The 19,411-nt window shown below is 47.6% G+C and overlaps 1 protein-coding gene and 1 pseudogene across 2 annotated transcripts in view; both read left to right on the top strand.

The window, feature by feature from the left end:
• NPTN (neuroplastin) overlaps positions 1–19,411 on the top strand; it is a 458,659-nt gene that overhangs the window by 240,243 nt on the left and 199,005 nt on the right. The gene's annotated exons all lie outside the window — the stretch shown is intronic.
• On the top strand, positions 635–4,369 carry LOC147728987 (uncharacterized; annotated as a pseudogene). The gene is made up of 2 exons (XR_015309221.1): positions 635–719; positions 1,529–4,369. The product of XR_015309221.1 is annotated as an uncharacterized LOC147728987 (transcript).

The following is a 19,411-nucleotide window of genomic DNA, read 5'->3' as shown; positions in this document are numbered from 1 at the left end:
TCCGGGTGGGAAAACAAATCTTCGTGGGGTATGTTGAAGCCAAGAAGGGGAAGGCTGCACATAAACGGATTATTTCTCAATGGAGCTCTGCATTCAAATCTGCTATGCACTGACCAATAAGCAACCCACTGAGTGTTTGCATGCTCATTCCACCAGAGCTAAGGCTGCAACCACTTCATTAGCATACAGTGTCCCAGTCCTGGACTTCTGTAAGGCAGCAACATGGGTTTCTCTGCATTCTTTCACCAAGCACGACTGCTTGGACAATCAGGTACATCTTGACAGGCATTTTGCCCGATCGGTCCTGCAGGACATTTTTGTGTGCAACTGTTTCACAGGTTCACCTCCGAAAAGGTTTTGATTTGGCATCTATATCTAAGGTAAGTAACCTGCAACTAGAAGTCTATCAGATGAACAAGTTACTTACCTTCAGCAACGCCTCCACTGGTAAAAACTCTGTCTAGCCGCAGATTCCTTACCGAACCGTACAACTTCCCCGTTTCTCGCCCCCCACCCCCCTTTTCAGGGCCCTAGTTTTCCACACGATTGCTCAGTGTTCTTCGTGGCACCGCACTTCTGGCATGGAAACTCAAATAATAAACTGACATCACTTTTGGTGCAGAGGATACCGATGATGCCACATGGAGCTGAACGGCATGCAGTGTTTTTGCTCATGAAAAAATTCCGGATCCAGTCTGATGCCTGGGGAAAATTCAAAGGTAAACATTCTGCAGCTAGAGAATCTCTACCAGATAAGGCATTACCGAAGGTAAGTAACTTGTTCATCTGTTGTGTTGGGCACCTACTCTGTCTAGTAAGTCCACACAGGTGCAGAATACTTGTTGCAAGTTACACTCGCTCACCTGGATCTCCTTGGTGTCTGTTGATCTTCTTCTGACTTGCTTATACCACTGGATTCTGTTTCTTCGAATATGGTTTGTGGTGTGCATTCAACTGACACACTATTTCTCAATTGTCTTATTACTTGGCCATTTCCATCTCCAAAGGGGTCTTTTGCTCCTCACACTTGTACCTTCACCAGGATTGTTCATTTGCTCTGATGGCAATTCAACAGCTCCTTTACTTTCAGTTCTCCATTCTCAATGGATACTTCCACACCCCTTTGTGGGATTTCTGGGACTTGTACTTGCATCTAATTCTTTAGGACATATGTGTTCGAGGCATGTGGGCTGCTAAATTCATATCTTAGCATTAGATCGCCGCCTAGTGTTGGGTCCGGATGTTAGCTTGCCTCATCTTCACGAACGGCCCCACCAGACCGCCGGGGATGCCTGGTCTCACCCTGGAGATACCCATTAAGGGACCATCTCTCAGGGAAACCAGGAAGGGTTTCACAGCGGTCGAAGCGCCTTGGGACCCTACGGGTAAGTAGTGCGCTATATAAATGCCTATACATACATACATACATAATCGCACATTGTTGTCCTGGAAGAGTCTTCGAAGTATCCTGAGATAGGTGGCTCCTCCCCTGGACTACAGTGCGCATGGGCATCGGCTCCATCCCCAGATTGTTTTTTTCCGCCATTGGGTTCGGATGCGGTCTCGACGTCTCTCTGTCGGAACCGAGAAAACATAACTTTAAACGGCCAAAAGGCCTTGTATTCTTTACGTCGGTATTGTTTGCGTGCGGTCTCGAGTTCTTCCGTCTCTCGGAGCCGGAATAAGCGGAGTATTTGCACTCTTCGGACATCGAGGCCTTCTCATCGCGACTCGACAGAGACTTTCCAGCATGGAGCGGAGTGCGTTAAAGCTCTGTCCGCTCTGTGGGTCCAAATACCCACATATAGACGTGCACCCGGTCTGTAACAAATGCCTTTCACCAGACCATAACGAAGACAACTGCAGGGCCTGTGCGAGTTTCAGGTCCAAGAAGACACTCAAGATTCGGCGCGCGGTGCGCCTTGAGGCCAAACAAGCGGCCCCGGATCCAGAAAACATCTTCGACGACCAAGAAGAGGAGGACCAGAGCCATCATCTTCAAATCTCCCCGCCCGAGACGGAGGTCGAGGCAGATCCGGAAGACGACGACGGAGTCGTGGGTCAAGGCCTTGAATACGTCGACGAGGTAGGGGACGTCGAAGAGGTTTATGGGGCCGCGGAAGATAGCTCAGGGGACGAGCTATGCCCCGAAGTTTACGGACATAAAGAGCGGGTCACGGGATCGCCTGTCGGCCTTACCCAAGACCCCGTAGCGCAAGCCACGGCCCCGCCTTCAGGCCCGGCCAGGGACATACTTGCTGCGCAGACGGTATCGAAACCGAAACTGAAACCTACGGTATCGACTACACCTAAAATGGCCGACCCAAAATCGAAACCGAAACTTAAGGACTCGAGCGTCCCTAAGATGGCGGCCGTACCACCAAAAACGACTAAACCCGCTGCTTCATAGACTCCGTCGACCTCCGGTCCACAGAAGTCGAAGAAATCTGTCGATTCCACAGTGTCGAAATCGGCGCCAGAGGAGGGATCCTCTAAGAAGGGTGGCACGCACAGGTCAACCGCTGCGACGCCGGCAAAGCCCGCCAAAGCCAGCGACACGGCTCCAGTTCCGACTGGGACTTCGTTTGTCGGACGCGTGGTAGAGACAGAGCCGTCAAAGTCACACGGATCGAAGGCTGGCACATCTGCGCATCGGTCCAAGGACTCTGGGTCGGCGGATGCGGCATCATCGTCCAAAACTCAGAAGGGCCAACAGGACGTCGGATCCGAAGGCAAGGTCAAGGCCTCCTCGTCGGTGCCGAAGGCCACTGTAAGTGACGCGTCCCCCATCGCTTCTTCACTACAAAGAATTAGGGAGAAGGCCTCTGCTTCGTCGGCGCCGACGCCATCGCCACAGAAGGCGATAGACATTCCGGTCAAGCCTGCGAGTAAACTCCTCTTCCTTCTGCCGCCAAAAGAGGCGGCGAAGGCCTTTTCAACAAAATCGACGCCAAAGAAGTCGGATTCTTCAACGGCAGGGGCACTTTCAGGTCGAGTACTCGACTCAGAAGAGGATTCTGAGCATTTTATCGACGCAGAAACGGGCAAATTGACCCTTTGCAAGAGGAGGATCACTTCACAGCCGGTTGACTCCTATGTCATCCCCCTGAAGAAGAAAAAGTTTCCTCAGGACGCCTCAGGCCTCATGGAACCTATCCAGCCCCCTCCAAGAAGGAGCCCAACTCCTTCTCCAGACCACTCTGAAAGTGAGGGATATGATGAAGATGACCAATACACTTTCCCAGTCAATGAACCAGATGCACAGCCAGATTCATATGATGACATTGGTGACCAAGGCACCCAAAATGTGGGACAGGACCCACAGCCTTTCAGTACACGTGCATCCCCAACAGAGGATTCTGCAGGTTTCCATGCACTCATTGAGAGGGCAGCTGCTAATCATGATGTGGACATGCATGCTGACCCAGTTGAAGAAGACTTTCTATTTGACACTTTTTCAGTTTCTGAAAGAACTGTAAAGACACTGCCTATGCTCAAAGGGGTCCTCAAGCATGCTGCGGACATCTTTAAAGAGCCTACCAGGGCGAGGGTGGTCAATCCACGTATTGAAAAGAAGTACAGACCAGCACCTGCAGATCCTGCATACATTCGGGGACAGTTGCCGCTTGACTCCCTGGTGGTCGCAAATGCCCGAAAAAGGGCCAACTCCCAAACAACGGGTGAAGCTCCTCCCCCGGATAAGGAGTCCAAAGTGCTAGAGGCAGGAGGCAAAAGAGTACCTGCGCAGGCTGCCAATTTCTGGCGTATTGCAAATACACAGGCACTATTGGCACGTTATGATAGGTCGCATTACGACACCCTAGAGCAAATTGTGCAACACCTGCCTCTGCAGTTTCAAGAGGGCACCAAAATGATTATACAGGAAGGACAACTGATCTCCAACGCGGCCATAAAGTGTGCACTTGATGCCGCGGACACAGCCGCTAGGACCATTAACACTAGCGTCATGCTGAGACGACAGGCGAGGCTCCGCATATCGGGGTTTAAACCTGACATTCAAACAACCATACTTAATCAACCAGTCAATCCTGATAGACTGTTTGGTCCAGATGTTGACACCACCCTAGAAAAAATTAAAAAAGACACCGAAACTGCTAAGTCTATGGGGGCCCTACAATCACAACAGTTTCGTGGCAATAATTTTCGTCGCTCAGGTGCACGTGTAGTCACCAGAGGACAGATGGGTCAGCAGTCACAATTCTCTAGAGGTGGAGCACAATCCTTGTACCCCAAACAGAACAAGGGGGGCTACAGAGGAAACAGCACCAGAGGACGCGGCAGAGGGAACAACAACTCACGCTCCTCTACCCCAAGCAAACAGTGACTCTCTGTCACTGCCCCCCGACCACTTAACACCTGTCGGGGGGAGACTACAGCAGTTCCTGCCCGTCTGGTTAAACATCACCACAGACAGGTGGGTGCGACAACTTGTCCAGTACGGTTATTGTCTAGAGTTAAAATCCACTCCACCCAACATTCCACCAAGGCAAAGGCCTATGTCCGCAGAGCACTTGCACTTATTGCAGCAGGAAGTGGTGGTGATGCTGCAAAAAGGAGCAATCGAGCTCGTGCCAGTGGGGGAGGAAGGCACGGGGGTATATTCCCTGTACTTCCTTATTCCAAAGAAGGACGGATCTCTCAGACCAATTCTGGATCTCCGTCCCCTCAACCTGTATATACTGTCAGAACATTTCCATATGCTTACACTGCAACAGATTCTTCCCTTGTTAAACCAAGGGGACTTCTTAGCAACCTTAGACCTCAAGGATGCTTATTTCCACATTCCACTACACCCGTCCCACAGAAAATACCTCAGGTTCACTATCCAAGGCAGGCATTATCAGTTCAAGGTCCTACCCTTCGGAGTCACCACAGCCCCAAGGGTGTTTACCAAGTGCCTGGCGACAGTAGCAGCGCACCTCAGGAGGCAGAACATCCATGTCTACCCCTACCTGGACGACTGGCTCGTTCAAGCCAAGTCGGAACAACAGTGCGCCGCGGACATGTCGACTACCATTCACCTCCTTCACGACCTGGGTTTCTCGTTGAATTACCCAAAGTCGCATCTTCAGCCGGCACATGTCCGGCAGTTTCTAGGTGCGACAATCAATACCCTGACGGCCAAAGCTCAACCAAACCAAGTCAGGATAGACAGCATGCAGTCTCTAATCCAAAAGTTCAGACCAAAACACTCACTTCCAGCGAGGAGTGTTCATGCAGTTGATAGGCATGATGGCCTCCTGCATCTTCATAGTCCCTCACGCACGGTTGCATATGCGCCCGCTCCAGGAGTGCTTAGCAAATCAGTGGACACAGGCTCAGGGACAATTAACAGACCTAGTGTTGGTTACCAGTCGGGCATACGACTCTCTGCATTGGTGGACTCCACACAACCTTTGCAAGGGCCGACTGTTCCAGGAGCCAGTGCCACAGATTATCCTGACAACGGACGCATCTCTCCAGGGATGGGGAGCTCATCTGCTCACTTACACAGTGCAGGGACTATGGACGACGCAGCAACAGAAGATGCACATCAACTATCTAGAACTGATGGCGATCTTCATGGCGCTCAAGTCCTTCATTGTACATCTGTGCAACAAAGTAGTGTTAGTCCGGACGGACAACATGACCGCGATGTACTACATCCAAAAGCAGGGGGGCACCCACTCACCGCAGCTATCTCATCTGGCTCAGAGCATGTGGAAGTGGGCCATTCAGAGGAACGTCTTCCTCATGGCAGAACACCTCCCAGGGAAGGACAATCAGATGGCGGATCTGCTCAGCAGATACAGCCATCAAATGCACGAGTGGGAGATACATCCATCAGTACTCCAGCCGTACTTCCAAAGGTGGGGTCATCCAGAGATAGACCTGTTCGCCACAAGGGAGAACGCAAAATGCCAAAGCTTCGCCGCCAGGTTCCCACACCCGCAATCGCAGGGCAATGCAATATGGATGAACTGGTCAGGCAAATTTGCGTACGCTTTTCCGCCAACACCTCTGATACCACTGGTGGCGAGAAAACTAAGGCAACACTCGATGACACTCATCCTAGTTGCTCCAACGTGGGCGCGCCAGGCCTGGTACACCACGTTCCTCGAACTCTCAGTGGTACCGCATCAAAGACTGCGCCTCACGCCCAGGCTTTTGACGCAGAACCATGGAGAAATTCAGCATCCAGATCAGCAACAGCTCAACCTAGCGATCTGGCTCCTGAAGTCTTAGAGTTTGGATACCTCAACCTACCTCCTGAATGCATGAACATCATCAAGGAGGCAAGGAAGCCAACAACCAGAGCATGCTATGCTGCAAAATGGAAGCGTTTTGTCATTTACTGTACAGCCAATGACATCAACCCGCTAGATGCATCTATCCCTAACATCATTTGCTATCTGTTACATCTTTACAAGTGCAAGCTAGCGTTCACTTCTATTCGGATACATCTATCCGCCATCGCAGCTTACCTTCAAAATAGGCAGCATCTCTCTGTCTTCAGGGTGCCTGCCATTAAAGCTTTCCTTGAAGGTCTGAAACGAGTCATTCCCCCAAGAACACCGCCAGCTCCGGTGTGGAACCTCAATGTGGTCCTCACCAGACTGATGGGACCACCATTTGAGCCACTGCACTCGTGTGAACTACAATTCCTAACATGGAAAGTAGCTTTCCTAATTGCTATTACGTCACTGAGGCGTGTTAGTGAGCTACAAGCGCTCACAATCCAAGAGCCATTCATTCAGATTCATCCAAATAGGGTAGTGCTACGTACTAACCCCAAATTCCTTCCGAAGGTGGTGTCACAGTTTCATCTCAACCAAACTATCGACTTGCCGGCATTCTTCCAAAACCCACAAACGGTGGCGGAAAGAATGCTCCATACGTTAGACGTACGGAGGGCGTTGATGTACTACATAGACAGGACACAACACTTTAGGAAAACAAAACAACTTTTTGTTGCCTTCTCACCACAACACAAAGGCAACCCGATTTCCAAAGCAGGAATAGCCAGATGGATTGTTAAGTGCATTCAAATCTGTTATCAAAAGGCCAAGCGCACTTTAACAATACCCCCAAGGGCGCACTCCACACGCAAATTGGGGGCATCCATGGCTTTCCTAGGGAACATTCCTTTAGAGGACATTTGCAGAGCAGCCACGTGGGTTACACCACATACCTTTACAAAACACTACTGTGTTGATGTGCATTCCAAGCAGCAAGCTGCTGTAGGACAGGCTGTTCTCAAGACACTTTTTCAGGTTTCTGCAGCTGGCACGGGCAACCGCCGCTGATGGAGGGACTGCTATGTATTCTATGCTAAGATATGAATTTAGCAGCCCACATGCCTCGAACTGAATATGCTACTTACCAGTATGCATCTGTTCTTGGCATGTAGGGCTGCTAACATTCATATCGCCCACCCTCCTCCCCGGTGCCTGTCGCAGCTGCAGATATACTATTGTATTCAATCATTAGCATGGACATCCTTTACACTTTTCACTCCATCTTCTGCCACAATGGCGAAAAACAATCTGGGGATGGAGCCGATGCCCATGCGCACTGTAGTCCAGGGGAGGAGCCACCTATCTCAGGATACTTCGAAGACTCTTCCAGGACAACAATGTGCGATCATCCGGACCCAACACTAGGCGGCGATCTAATGCTAAGATATGAATGTTAGCAGCCCTACATGCCAAGAACAGATGCATACTGGTAAGTAGCATATTCAATACAGGTAGCCTCTGACTTGGCTCAAAGATCACAACTTCTTCAAACGAACACCTCACTTTCTGGATGTGGGAAGCATGCACCCGGTTAGATATCCCAGCACATTTCACAGCAGTGTTGGTGCTTTTTCATCTAAACTCAGTTTCCAGGGTTAGGATTGTGGCATTGCTCCTAATTCAGAGTAACTGTAACCGCTCCAACCTGGTGAGACTGAATGCACCAGATCAGCTAACCCTTTGCAGTAGTCGAGTTTCATGTCATCTGTGATGTTCACAAGCTCATTCGCAGGCAGTCTCATACCACTTCCCATGAGTATCTCTTGGGTTGATAATCCAATCCTCCTGTCAGGAGTTCTTCGGACACTCATCAACACTAATGGTAAAGCATCTGGCCGTTTCAGTGTAGTAGATGCACAGACTTTGGCCAAACGTTACTTCAGCGTTCCATTAAGCTGTTCAAATATACCCAAAGTTTCAGGACGACAACTACAATGCAATCTACGTTCCACTTTAAGTGCCACACGCAGCATTCTAAGGACATCATTATTAAAATGGGTCCCTTGGTGTGACCCCAGAGAATCTGTAAATCCAAACTGTGGAATGAGTTCTCGTTACAGCAGTCTGGCTACAGTGAGATTTTCATTTGTCAGTTGGCTAGACTTCCACCCATTGGGAGAAAATGGATACATAATCAGGAGATATCTCAGCCCGTTACAAACAGTAATCTCGACAAAGTCCAACTGCATCCTGTTAAAGGGGTGTCTGAATCTTCCTGTGTGACTCACTGTTACAGGAGTACTTCTCCCTACAGTCATCTGCTGATTTGTCACACACCTGTGGCATAGTTCCTCAGCTAGAGCTCTAAATTGGGGATTAAACCCATTCTTCCTAAACAATATAATCATTGCATGTCATGAGAAACAACAGGCTGTCTGGCAACACAGGTCTTTCATCCGCTGAAACCCAAATATAATTAACATTTTTAAAACCGCCTGCTGTGATCCATCCTTGCTGTTCTACCTCAAACTTCCTCCTGCAAAATTTTGATTTTCTCCTATTGATTATCTACTGATAACCACATTAAAATGGTGGTGTGCTCATTAGATTAATTTATATAATCTTATAATAAACGGACAATAAACTGAACTTTGAGGCGCAGGTTAATGCCATTTCCTCCTCTTCGTTTTTTGTTGTTTCTTAAATAATTTAAAAAATACTACCTTTTTATTCCTGCAGACAGCAGGAAACCGATGATTACCTCACTGACTCTGGCTAAAAAAGACTATTGTAATGGTCTCTATCTTGCTGTGCCTCAGAAACAACTCCATAAGTTGCAAATAAACCAGAATGTGGCCGCCAGGCTTTTACTGGGAATTCCCAAGTATCATTCAGTCCGAAAAAATTTGCAAAAGCTGCACTAGCTCCCAGTCAAGAACCCTATTATCTTTAAGTTCCTTTGCACTACCTACAAGGCACTTCACAATTCTGGTCCGAAGTTCCTGAGACGTCTATTATACTGGTATGTCCCTAAAAGGTATCTGCTCTCAAAAAAGCTAAATTCTTAGCAATTCCGAGATTTTTCAAAGCCAGTTGGGGTGGCAAAAGCTTTAGAGTGTCAGCCTCCAAACTCTGGAAACTTCTCCATTAGAACACTTCCAACCATGTTTTATTTTAGGAAGGCCCTGAAAACTTGGCTGTTTAATAAATCGAGACCCATGCCTTATATGAACTTGCTTCTCCAGATCTCAGAGCCAAGACACCTCTGGGTATTTGTGCGCTTAATAAATTTATTAACAGAACATAACATATATTCTCTGTAAAATGTGCATACCACAATAGCGAGCAATTTCTCTTCATATTGTTTCCTACTGTTAGTCATCGCCACTTCTGTGGGCTACACATTTGACCAAAGCAATCCCTTGTGGTAAAGCTTTAAAAAATTTCATCACACATTCCCCATTTCATATCAGTGATCCAGATGATATCATGAATGAATTTCGTCTATGATCACAGCTTCCAAAAGTCATGACCCACCAAAGCCAAACTGACCATCTGTAAATTTACAACCTATGATAGCAGCTGTACCTGACTCGGTATAGCTGTCCCTCCGGGCACCGATTTGTGCTGACACAGCTCTAAGTTTGCCTGCTATTTAAGTATTGAGTTCATTTGGGGTCAATGTTCCAAAATAAAATAGTTACTCCTTAATTCTTGTATATTTCATTTATTTTTCATGAAATTATTTTTCGCAAAAATCGTTATCCATATATTTCACATGAAATCCAATGCATTTCGGCAGTATCATTCTGCCTTCATCAGGGAAATAGTAAATCTACAAATTAAAATTAAAAAAACACAGTTTTAATCCATTTGCTTATGTGGTTTATACTGTCTCTTTAAACTAAACATTTCTAAACATTTCTAGGTTTACCAGCGTTTCATATAGACTGAATTCACGAGCTAATCATATGAACTTATTTAAATTCACCTTAACGTTATGGGAATCGTTCTAACTTGATAGATTCTGTGTTAAGCAATATTTAGTTCATTGTTCGCGCTTGCTGGTGACGCTTTGTTACAAAGTATCTAGTTTTGCCGGCTGTTGCATTCTGCCGTCCGTGCGGCGCTTTGTTACAAAGTATCTAAAAGAGCCTCGCGTTACGCGCTGGCGGGGTCTTCTCATACCATGCTGAAAGTTGTACTACGTAGACAGACTACTGCTAAGCAGAATGTAAAAGTTAAAATGCTGAAAGTTTTACGCGCTTAATCGCCTAAGTTATTGGTCTGCTTACTTTCTCGGCGTTTCTGTTGCTCGCGCCATTCCTCTACGGACTGCTTGGGGTTGCTTCCGGTATTACGCCCCTGGCGCCTGCGCTCTAATATGCTCGCTCTGAAACGAGCGCGAACAATGAACTAAATATTGCTTAACACAGAATCTATCAAGTTAGAACGATTCCCATAACGTTAAGGTGAATTTAAATAAGTTCATATGATTAGCTCGTGAATTCAGTCTATATGAAACGCTGGTAAACCTAGAAATGTTTAGAAATGTTTAGTTTAAAGAGACAGTATAAACCACATAAGCAAATGGATTAAAACTGTGTTTTTTTAATTTTAATTTGTAGATTTACTATTTCCCTGATGAAGGCAGAATGATACTGCCGAAATGCATTGGATTTCATGTGAAATATATGGATAACGATTTTTGCGAAAAATAATTTCATGAAAAATAAATGAAATATACAAGAATTAAGGAGTAACTATTTTATTTTGGAACATTGACCCCAAATGAACTCAATACTTAAATAGCAGGCAAACTTAGAGCTGTGTCAGCACAAATCGGTGCCCGGAGGGACAGCTATACCGAGTCAGGTACAGCTGCTATCATAGGTTGTAAATAATATCTCTCCAGACGGGGAGAGAGCTCCGGAGGCACGAAAAACTACATTTACCTATCAGTTGAAATAGCTGTGCTCTACCCTATACCTTTAGTACATCTGTAAATTTAGTCATGTTTGTGTAAGGGCAATTAATTCCGCCAGTTGTGCAGAGGTACCATCAAGATGCCAGGAGGCTTCTACTACTTGCTTGATTGAGAGCAGCTTATGCTGTTTGTACAAACTCCTCTCGTTATTTCTGAAACATGAGCCATCCACAAAAATTACATGGTCGGCTAATCCAGAGGTTCATCTTTAATGTCTGGTCTTGCCTTGTGCAGAAATCCGTAACATCAAGGCAATCATGTTCAACCTCATCACCATCAATTTCATTTTCAGGTAATGATTACAATGTAGCTGGATTGATACTTTGATATAGTTTTAAAAACACGTTCTCAGCTGCAAGAATCAATTGTTTAGATTTCGTAAGCCTACTGTTCATCAAATATTGGATTTTAGTACGAGTGAGCAATATCTGCACCGAGTTAGTGACCACCACTTGACTGAGTGGGAATTTCTTTCTATATCTTAATCTTTTGGTGTAATCATTAAATAACCCCGCCATTGATTGTATGGACCTTGTTCATCGATAAAGAGAAGTTGAAAGAAGTGATCATCTACATTAAAACTATATAAAAGATTAAATTATTAAATTCCCAAATCTAAATTATAGTACAATGAAAAAGAATAAGGTGTCAGTTCAGAAAACCTAATAAAGAGTTCTGGTGAGACAATAAATGTATAAGCATAAAGCCTTTGCACAGCACAAAAAAAATGTCAAGCTGGAAAGTATTCTCAGCTAAAAATCAGCAGGAATCTATGGAAACTGGGAATATACTCAAAGAAATCTCGTCTCATTGGTCTCAAGAACCCAAAGATGGATCTACAGAAAATTGCGAGCGAGAAAAGTCCCTCCTGGAACACACACTAATATGAACACATTGAATTGTAAATTGAATCAAGTTTTAAATTATACGTTCACAACATGCAATAATACTTCAGTAAACTCCTGTGAGTAGGCTAGCGCCCCAGTTCCTCAAAACTTCACATTGAGCCACAGAAACAAGTCCTGTAAGTTTCTTTGGTCACATTTAGTGGTTCGGACCGTTCTTCCCATGAATCATCCTTCTGTTGCCTCCTCTCCTCCCAGTGAGAACCTCTCTATCATCACAAACTAACAAAGCTTCTGAAAAGTTACAGGATCGGCAGTGCAAAGAAAAACAGCTGCATGATAAACAGGCCTTTCAATGTTACAATATGAATCTTTGTTAACATGGCATCAGTGGTCAGGCTAACTTAAGTCAGTACTTTTTTATTTATCTTGTATGCTTATAATGCCTAAGTAGGATTGCTTACTGCAAAACTTATAAACATTATTATTATGTATTATTTCGTAGAGTACAAAACAACTATTGAGTCATCAAATCCTGCTTGATTGTTGGAAGCAATAGGAATTTGTGCTGTGCCAGTGTTTGAGGTTGCTTATAAATTTGGACTAGAAACCAGTAGAAGAAGAGATGAAGGAAATGTCCTGCACTAGTCTGTTTAAAAGGTGTTGATTTGCAGTTTGGTGCGAGGTTTCTAGACATGTTGTCTTGACATTCTTTACGTTTCTGTGGTGTACAAGCTTAGATGTGGTGATACCAAGCAGTGAAGACCTCTTAAAACATATTGTTAAGTATCTTCTTGTGTGTCTACTGAGAACACCTGCTGAACTTGTCTGCTTTGAATTTCTGAAGGCATGCGAAGTAGCCTGCTACAGTGTTAAATTCCTGATGCAGAATCTTGTGGCATATTCTCTGTCCTTCTCTTGATAAAAAGTTGGATTGTGTCTAAATAATACTGGTGGTAGTATTGTCCATCTCAGTCAGGATAGAGCTTGATGACAGGCAGCATTTTAGAACTTGATCTACTACTTGCAACTTTGAGAACCACTTTGTTTTCCCCTTGAGGACAACCGGGTGAGCTCCTGAGCCATCCAACAAAGAATTTTCATATTTTACTGTGCCGAAGATTGGCAATTGGATTATTAATTAGGGGTAGTGAATACCCTCCTCAAGGAATAATCGCAATCTTTTCAGGGTGAACTCTCAAAGTCTCTAAATTAACTTGAGCTCAGTCCAGTGATGGATATGGTACACGGCAGACAGGCTTAACCTAGGGCAATGTCTAAAGTATTTATGTAGAACCTAAACAGTAATAAAGTTAAAATGAAGGGCAATTAAAAATCCCAAACTGAATTAGAAAAATACAGTAAATTTTAATAAAATTTCACCAAAATTACAAAAATCAAATAAGTTGTTGCCATAGATTGGGACCTATGTGCAATTTGACCCTGACCCCGTTGGGGCGCGGGTCAGAAAGATCAAGCAGGTTCATCCTGGTCAAAGATATTACCACCTGATACAGAAGGACACTAATGTAACAACATTTTTATTTCTGTCATACCCTTGTAATAAAAAAGGTAACCATAGGAGGCACAGCTTATGCTTGACAATAGGCATGAACTAGATGCTCTGCTGCACTTACCATTTGATCTGTAGTAAATGCATCGCTTTTTCAATGTTTTCTGTACAACACCTCTTATATTTCGAGGTTTCTGGTGAGAAACCGGAAACCTCTGCAGACTCAATTGTACCATAGCATTACCATACTTGGGTCAGTAAACGTGGCACATGCCGTATTGTGCTAAGCTATTGGAGGCTCACGTTTGCGCAAACACGTCTAAATTCATAGAGGATACAGAATACCTCGAACCTAATCAAGCTGGCTTCCGCTCGTGCCATTCAACTGAAGCAGTCATCTTGGCGGTACAAAATGTTCAAGGCATGTGGGCTGCTGAATTCATATCTGTGCATAGATCGCCCGCTCGTGTTGGGTCCGGATGATTGCACATTGTTGTCCTGGAAGAGTCTTCGAAGTATCACAAGATAGGTGGCTTCTCCCCTGGACTACAGTGCGCATGGGCATCGACTCCATCCCCAGATTGTTTTTTTCCGCTATTGGGTTCGGATGTGTTTCGGTTCCCTCTGTCGGAATCGATAATTGTTTAACTTTCTTTACTTGAGACTAAAAGGTCTTTAGGACTCGCGTCGGTATTGTCTATCGTTCGGGTTTGTCTGTTCATCGGCTCCGAACCATTACTACCCTTCCGCGTGCTTTCGGCGCGGACGGGCCTACACGACGCTCCAGACTACTTCATCATGGAGCGAAGTCCATTTAAGAGGTGCCCGTTGTGTGCCTCAAAGTACCCGCATATCGACGTGCATCCTGTGCTTGTCACCGGACCACGACGAGGCCAAGTGTATGGCCTGCTCCAAGTTCCGGTCGAAGAAGACTCTCAAGCTCCCCCGGGCCGCAAGACTGCAGGCCCAGAGTTCGGCACCCCCTCCAGCCAACATCTTCGAGGAGGATGTAGACGACGACACCGTCCAGAATATCTCAGACTCTAACCCGGCGTCGGAGGTCGAGGAGGACTACGACGCGGAAGACGAGGAGTTCGAGGAAGTCGTCGAGGAGGTAGGGAACGACGACGGGGCCATTGCCACCGTAGAGGATAGCTCGGAGGAGGAGCTTCCTCAGACTGACTCGGGGGCCACCTCACATTCTAAGGCCTTACCCAAAGCCTTGATTCCCGTCCCACGGCTCCGCCTTCCGGCCCGGCCACGGACATTGGTACGGCACAGCTCCCGGTGCAGAAACCGAAAGTGAAACCATCGGTGTCGACGCCACCCGTATCGAAACCGAAAGCGCAAGTCGCACTGGTCGGGTCGAAGACTTCGGAGGCCTCGGCGCCGAAGAAATCCAAGATGGCCGTCGAGCTCAAGAGCCACGCCAAAATGGCCGATCCGAAGACTACAATGTCGAAGCTGAAGGCGAAGATGCCTGACGCGGCTGCGTCGGCGCCGAAGTTGGTCGACGCTCTGAAGAGTCACATCGACACCAAGAAGGTCGACGACCATAAGAAGGCCCCGAAGAAGCGGCAGGACGACCCCAAGTCTCTAACTGCACCGCTTCCACTTGACAAGGCAAAGGGAAGAGCTGCGTCGGCTCCGAAGACTGCGTCCTTGGTTGCCGACCCAAACCCGCCTTCGGAAGACTCTCTCGAGCCGGTCCGTCCCTCCGCCTCGTTCACCAAGAAGGTCGCGGAGTCCCTTCAGCGTATTAGGGAGGGGGCCGCGGCGGTCGAGCCAAAGGACACTGTGCCCAAGCCTCTACAGAAACCGGCGAAGGCGCAGACGCCGATTCTCTTCACGTTACCGCAGAAGACGGCGCCGAAGGCTTTCACTGCGAAACCTGGGGCCGGAGTGCCCTTAAAGGTACCTTCGACGCCAAAGGCATCGTTTGTGGTTCCATGCCTGCACCACCAACCACTGGCGGAGGAGGAGCGTCGAGGTGATCATCGACGCCAACACAGGCAAGCTCTCTCTCCTTAAACGGAAGATAACCCCGGAGCCAGCTTTGTAACATTTCCACATCCCACTTAAAAAGAAGTTTGACTCTGCGGGTGCATCTGCCCCTATGGAGCCTGCATCTCCACAAAGTCAGGAACTCTCACCCACTCATTCTAATGTCGAGGAGGGTGATGGAAACGACGAGGATGAGTATGCTTATCCAGTTTACTCAGACCCAGAGGATGTGACTGAGCCATGGTCTGCCGGGGGCGACCCTGGGGACCCTCATTCGGGACAGGAGCCGCAGCTTTTTGCAGCAAAGACTTTCCCAACAGAAGACTCTGCGGCCTTCAACGCTCTAATTGAAAGAGCTGCAGCCAATCATGACGTCGATCTCCATGCAGACCCAGTTGACGTCGATTTTCTCTTTGACACCTTTTCAGTGGCTGAAAAAACTGTTAAGACATTGCCAATGCTCAAAGGGGTGTTAAAACATGCGCCAGAGGTTTTCAAGGAGCCCACCCGGGCAAGAGTCATTAATTCTCGTATTGATAAGAAGTACAAGGCAGCGCCCACTGATCCAACATATATCAAAGGACAGTTGCCACTGGACTCTTTGGTTGTCTCCAATGCACGCAAAAGAGCCAACTCACAGACTACGGGTGATGCTCCTCCCCCAGACAAGGAATCAAAAGTATTTGAGGCTCCGGGGAAACGTATTGCTGCGCAGGCAGCCAATATGTGGCGCATATCCAACACGCAGGCGCTACTTGCATGATACGACAGGGCACACTACGACACTCTAGAGACCCTTCTACAGCACTTGCCAGATCAGTATAAGGAGGCAGCTGAAATGTTGATTCAGGAGGGGAAGCTTATCACCAATGCTTCAATTAAGTGTGCTCTGGATGTGGCTGATACCGCCTCAAGAGCAATAAACACTAGCGTTCTACTGCGTAGACATGCATGGCTCAGAATATCAGGCTTTAAACCAGACATTCAAACTACCATCCTAAACCAAACTGTCAATCCAGACCACCTGTTTGGCCCAGAAGTGGATGACACCCTCGAAAAAATGAAAAAAGACACTGACACTGCTAAATCTATGGGTGCCCTGCAGTCTCAGCAGTTTCGGGGTGGTTCCTTTCGCCGCTCCAGTAACAGAGGCACCTCAAGGGGTCAAGCGTCACAATCCACGCAATTCTATAAGAGTAACACCCAATCCTCATATACCAACAAGGGTCGGGGGGGATACCGTGGCAACAACGTCAAAGGCAGAGGACGTGGAAATAACAGCTCCAGGTCCTCCACCGCCAGCAAACAGTGACGCCTTGTCACTGCCCCCCGACCACGCAACACCGGTCGGGGGGAGACTCCAGCAGTTCCTGCCCGTGTGGAAGTCCATCACCACGGACAGGTGGGTCAGATCTCTTATCCAATACGGTTATTGTCTGGAGCTCACATCCACTCCACCCAACATACCCCCAAAAAGCCGTTCCATGTCCGGCGAGCACTTGCACTTGTTGCAGCAGGAAGTCAACGTCATGCTGCAAAAAGGAGCAATAGAGCTCGTTCCCCTGCAGGAAAGGGGTACAGGAGTTTACTCCCTGTACTTTCTAATTCCAAAGAAGGACGGATCCCTCAGGCCCATCCTAGACCTCAGACCTCTCAACTTTTACATTCTGTCAGAACATTTCCATATGCTCACGCTGCAGCAGGTTCTCCCACTGCTTCGGCAAGGGGACTTCCTGGCGACTCTGGACCTCAAGGATGCGTACTTTCACATTCCCCTGCATCCTTCACACAGAAAGTACCTAAGGTTCACCATTCAAAACCAGCACTACCAGTTCAAGGTTCTGCCTTTTGGGGTCACCACAGCGCCCAGGGTCTTCACAAAGTGTCTAGCGATGGTGGCGGCGCATCTGAGACGTCAGAACATCCACGTCTACCCCTATCTGGACGACTGGCTCATTCAAGCAAAGTCGGCCCAGCAGTGCGCCGACCACGTGTCCCACACCATTCACCTTCTGCACGATCTGGGGTTCTCACTGAATTACCCAAAATCCCATCTCCAGCCCGCCCATATACGGCAGTATCTGGGTGCGACCATAAACACTCTGGCGGCCACTGCGCAGCCGAATTCAGTGAGAGTCGACCGCATTCAGTCGCTGATCCAAAGATTCAGACCTCAACACTCGCTTCCAGCAAGAGTGTTCATGCAGTTGATAGGCATGATGGCCTCCTGCATCTCCATAGTCCCACACGCGAGACTACATATGCGTCCGCTTCAAGAGTGCTTAGCACGTCAGTGGACTCAGGCTCACGGGCAGTTGAAAGACCTAGTGTTGGTGAGCGGTCGGGCATACAACTCTCTGCATTGGTGGAATCCACAAAACCTTTGCAAGGGCCGACCGTTTCAAGAGCCTGTGCCGCAGATCATCCTGACGACGGACGCTTCTCTCCAGGGTTGGGGAGCGCATGTACTCCAATACACTGTGCAGGGACTATGGACACTACAGCAGAAGATGCACATCAATGTGCTAGAACTGATGGCGATCTTCATGGCCTTAAAGGCATTCAAAGTACATCTGTGCAACAAGGTCGTGTTGATCCGGACGGACAACATGACGGCCATGTACTACATTCAGAAACAGGGGGGAACACACTCTCCGCAGCTGTCTCATCTGGCTCAGAGCATGTGGAAGTGGGCCATTCAGAGGAACATCTTCCTCATGGCAGAACACCTCCCAGGCAAAGACAATCAGATGGCGGACCTGCTCAGCAGGCACAGCCACCAAATGCACGAGTGGGAGATACATCCATCAGTACTCCAGCCGTACTTCCAAAGATGGGGTCATCCAGGGATAGACCTGTTCGCCACAAGGGAGAACGCAAAATGCCAAAGCTTCGCCGCCAGGTTCCCACACCCGCAATTGCAGGGCAATGCGATATGGATGAACTGGTCAGGCAGATTTGCGTACGCTTTTCCCCGAGCACCCCTGATACCGCTGGTGGCGCGCAAGCTCAGGCAGCACTCGATGACTCTCATCCTGGTTGCTCCAACGTGGGCTCGCCAACCATGGTACACCACGTTTCTGGAACTTTCCGTGGTACCGCATCAAAGGCTTCATCTCACACCCAGCCTTCTGACGCAGAGCCATGGCGACATTCAGCACCCAGATCCGCAACAGCTCAACCTGGCGATCTGGCTCCTGAGGTCCTAGAGTTTGGCTACCTTAACCTTCCTCCCAATTGCATGGGCATCATTCGGGAGGCAAGAAAGCCCACTACTAGAGCATGTTATGCGGCCAAATGGAAGCGGTTTGTCATTTATTGCGCAAACCACAACATTAATCCACTAGATGCTTCCATTCAGAACATCATCTGTTACCTGTTCCATCTGTACCAGTGTAATTTGGCATATACTTCCATCCGCATTCACCTGTCTGCGATGGCCGCATACCTCCAGAATAGACAGCACCTTTCACTTTTCAAAGTGCCTGCTATCAAAGCTTTTCTGGAAGGACTCAAAAGGGTCATTCCACCACGGACTCCACCAGCTCCAGAATGGAACCTCAATGTGGTTCTTACAAGACTGATGGGTCCTCCCTTTGAGCCACTACATTCTTGCGAACTTCAGTTCTTGACTTGGAAAGTGGCTTTCTTAGTAGCAATTACATCGCTACGGAGGGTTAGTGAGCTGCAGGCCCTCACAATCCAAGAGCCTTTCTTCCAGGTTCATGCTAACAGGGTAGTGCTCCGCACTAACCCTAAATTTCTACCCAAGGTTGTGTCTCAGTTCCACATAAACCAAACAATTGAGTTGCCGGTGTTTTTT

Source organism: Lissotriton vulgaris, chromosome 2_2 (assembly GCF_964263255.1).
Source record: "Lissotriton vulgaris chromosome 2_2, aLisVul1.2, whole genome shotgun sequence".
Taxonomy (NCBI): Eukaryota; Metazoa; Chordata; class Amphibia; order Caudata; family Salamandridae; genus Lissotriton; species Lissotriton vulgaris.
The sequence above is the reverse complement of the archived record's forward strand: the minus strand, read 5'-3'. Positions and strand labels throughout refer to the sequence as shown.